Below are 4,261 nucleotides of genomic sequence, written 5' to 3' on the forward strand. Positions count from 1 at the left end.
GATTTCAACCCGCTCGGTCTCTGCGGGGCGCCTCCACGCTTAGGCGCCCCGCTCAACCGTGTTTCACCGGCTTTACGGCTGGGGATTTCAACCCGCTCAGTCACTGCAGGGCGCCTCCACGCTTAGGCGCCCCGCTCAACCGTGTTTCGCCGGCTTTACGGCTGGGGATTTCAACCCGCACGGCTACCCGCATCGGTCTTACGGGCGCCTCCACGCTTAGACGCCCTGCCCGAACGTGTTTCGCCGGCTTTACGGCTGGGGATTTCAACCCGCTCGGTCTCTGCGGGGCGCCTCCACGCTTAGGCTCCCCAATGAACCGTGTTTCGCCGGCTTTACGGCTGGGGATTTCAACCCGCGCGGCTACCCGCATCGGTCTTACGGGCGAAACTCCACGCGGAGTCGCCCTGCCCGAACGTGTTTCGCCGGCTTTACGGCTGGGGATTTCAACCCGCTCGGTCTCTGCGGGGCGCCTCCACGCTTAGGCGCCCCGCTCAACCGTGTTTCACCGGCTTTACGGCTGGGGATTTCAACCCGCGCGGCTACCCGCATCGGTCTTACGGGCGAAACTCCACGCGGAGTCGCACTGCCCGAACTTGTTTCGCCGGCTTTACGGCTGGGGATTTCAACCCGCTCGGTCTCTGCGGGCGCCTCCACGCTTAGGCGCCCCAATGAACCGTGTTTCGCCGGCTTTACGGCTGGGGATTTCAACCCGCTCGGTCTCTGCGGGGCGCCTCCACGCTTAGGCGCCCCAATGAACCGTGTTTCGCCGGCTTTACGGCTGGGGATTTCAACCCGCTCGGTCTCTGCGGGGCGCCTCCACGCTTAGGCGCCCCAATGAACCGTGTTTCACCGGCTTTACGGCTGGGGATTTCAACCCGCGCGGCTACCCGCATCGGCCTTACGGGCGAAACTCCACGCGGAGTCACCCTGCCCGACCGCTTTTCGCCGGCTTTACGGCTGGGGATTTCAACCCGCATCGGTCTTACGGGCGCCTCCACGCTTAGACGCCCTGCCCCACCGTGTTTCGCCGGCTCTACGGCTGGGGATTTCAACCCGCGTGGTCCGTGTTTTTCGGTAACATATTCGTGTTCCTTGCCCCCGACGGGCCGTGTTTTTCGGTAACAAAATCGTGTCTTTTGTCCCCGCTGCACCGTGTTTTTTGCCCCGCTCAACCGTGTTTTTTGCCCCCGCTCAACCGTGCTTACTGCCCCCGCTCAACCGTGTTTTTTCGGTAACATAATCGTGTCTTCGGGTAACATAATCTTGTTTTTCGGGCCATTTTACACCGACAGAGGCACCCACAGGGGCCATGTACACCCCGCTTGGCATGTACATGAGGGGCTGCCTCTTCCAAAAATCCTTCCCCCCTATAGGGGAATATGCATTTTGGGTCTCCAGCCACGCCCAGGGTTACCACCCCCTGGAAATCCCCCAGGTTTACCCCCCATTTTATGTGGATGCATAGATTCAGACCGCCCTGCTCCACCGCTTTTCGCCATTTTTGCCCAACGTTAGCCGCTTCGGCGTGCCGCTGGACTGTTTTCGGGCCTTTTTCACCGACGCTTGGCCGTATCCGCTTAGTTTTCCCCAACGCTTGGCCGCATCCGCTTAGTTTTCCCCCGCTGGACTGTTTTCGGGTCACTTTTGCCCAACGTTAGCGGCTTCCGCTTGCCGCTGGACTGTTTTCGGGCCCTTTTTCACCGACCCTTGGCCGTATCCGCTTAGTTTTCCCCAACGCGTGGCCGCATCCGCTTAGTTTTCCCCCGCTGAACTGTTTTCGGGTCACTTTTGCCCAACGTTAGCCGCTTCCGCTTGCCGCTGGGCTGTTTTCGGGCCATTTTTCCCCAACACTTGGCCGTATCCGCTTAGTTTTCCCCAACGCGTGGCCGCATCCGCTTAGTTTTCCCCCGCTGAACTGTTTTCGGGTCAGTTTTGCCCAACGTTAGCCGCTACCGCTTGCCGCTGGACTGTTTTCGGGCCAATTTCCACCGACTCTTGGCCGTATCCGCTTAGTTTTCCCCAACGCGTGGCCGCATCCGCTTAGTTTTCCCCCGCTGAACTGTTTTCGGGTCACTTTTGCCCAACGTTAGCCGCTTCCCCTTGCCGCTGGACTGTTTTCGGGCCAATTTCCACCGACTCTTGGCCGTATCCGCTTAGTTTTCCCCAACGCGTGGCCGCATCCGCTTAGTTTTCCCCCGCTGAACTGTTTTCGGGTCAGTTTTGCCCAACGTTAGCCGCTTCCGCCTGCCGCTGGACTGTTTTCGGGCCAATTTCCACCGACTCTTGGCCGTATCCGCTTAGTTTTCCCCAACGCGTGGCCGCATCCGCTTAGTTTTCCCCCGCTGAACTGTTTTCGGGTCACTTTTGCCCAACGTTAGCCGCTTCCGCTTGCCGCTGGACTGTTTTCGGGCCAATTTCCACCGACTCTTGGCCGTATCCGCTTAGTTTTCCCCAACGCGTGGCCGCATCCGCTTAGTTTTCCCCCGCTGACCTGTTTTCGGGTCAGTTTTGCCCAACGTTAGCCGCTTCCGCTTGCCGCTGGACTGTTTTCGGGCCAATTTCCACCGACTCTTGGCCGTATCCGCTTAGTTTTCCCCAACGCGTGGCCGCATCCGCTTAGTTTTCCCCCGCTGAACTGTTTTCGGGTCACTTTTGCCCAACGTTAGCCGCTTCCGCTTGCCGCTGGGCTGTTTTCGGGCCAATTTCCACCGACACTTGGCCGCATCCGCTTAGTTTTCCCCAACGCGTGGCCGCATCCGCTTAGTTTTCCCCCGCTTAACTGTTTTCGGGTCACTTTTCCCCAACGTTAGCCGCTTCCGCTTGCCGCTGGGCTGTTTTCGGGCCATTTTTCCCCAACACTTGGCCGTATCCGCTTAGTTTTCCCCAACGCGTGGCCGCATCCGCTTAGTTTTCCCCCGCTGAACTGTTTTCGGGTCACTTTTGCCCAACGTTAGCCGCTTCCGCTTGCCGCTGGACTGTTTTCGGGCCAATTTCCACCGACTCTGGGCCGGATCCGCTTAGTTTTCCCCAACGCTTGGCTGCATCCGCTTAATTTTCCCCAGCTGAACTGTTTTCGGGTCACTTTGTCCCAACGTTAGCCGTTTCCGCTTGCCGCTGGACTGTTTTCGGGCCATTTTCCACCGACTCTTGGCCGTATCCGCTTGGTTTTGCCCAACGCTTGGCTGCTTCCGCTTAATTTCCCCCAGCTGAACTGTTTTCGGGTCACTTTTGCCCAACGTTAGCCGTTTCCGCTTGCCGCTGGACTGTTTTCGGGCCATTTTTCACCGTCACTTGGCCGTATCCGCTTAGTTTTCGCCAACAATTGGCTGCATCCGCTTAATTTTCCAAGCTATACTGCTTTCGGGTCAGTTTTGCCCAACGTTAGCCGCTTCCGCTTGCCGCTGGGCTGTTTTCGGGCCATTTTCCACCCACGCTGGCACCGACGGGGCCATGTACACCCACGCGCGTGTACATGAGGGGGCACCCATTTTTGAAAACCTTGCCCCCCTATAGGGGAATATGCATTTTGAGGCTCTAGCCACGCCCAGGGTTACCACCCCCTGAAAATCCCCCAAGTCAAAATCACCCATGTAAAATATTCAAAAAAATCTCAAAAAATCACAAAAAATTTATAAAATCAAATAAATTCAAAAAAAAAAAAAAAATTTCAAAAATTCAAAAAAAATTCAAAAAATTCAAAAAAATTCAAAAAAATTCAAAAATTTCAAAAATTCAAAAAAAGTCCAAAAACCCAAAAAAACTTCAAAAATTTCAAAAATTCAAAAAAATTTCAAAAAAAATTTCAAAAATTTGCCCCGCTGAACTGTTTTCGGGTCACTTTTGCCCAACGTTAGCCGCTTCCGCTTGCCGCTGGACTGTTTTCGGGCCAATTTCCACCGACTCTTGGCCGTATCCGCTTAGTTTTCCCCAACGCGTGGCCGCATCCGCTTAGTTTTCCCCCGCTGAACTGTTTTCGGGTCACTTTTGCCCAACGTTAGCCGCTTCCGCTTGCCGCTGGGCTGTTTTCGGGCCAATTTCCACCGACACTTGGCCGCATCCGCTTAGTTTTCCCCAACGCGTGCCCGCATCCGCTTAGTTTTCCCCCGCTTAACTGTTTTCGGGTCACTTTTCCCCAACGTTAGCCGCTTCCGCATGCCGCTGGGCTGTTTTCGGGCCATTTTTCCCCAACACTTGGCCGTATCCGCTTAGTTTTCCCCAACGCGTGGCCGCATCCGCTTAGTTTTCCCCCGCTGAACTGTTT

This window comes from Carex rostrata, unplaced genomic scaffold (assembly GCF_964058835.1).
Source record: "Carex rostrata unplaced genomic scaffold, lpCarRost1.2 SCAFFOLD_40, whole genome shotgun sequence".
NCBI classification, from domain to species: domain Eukaryota; kingdom Viridiplantae; phylum Streptophyta; class Magnoliopsida; order Poales; family Cyperaceae; genus Carex; species Carex rostrata.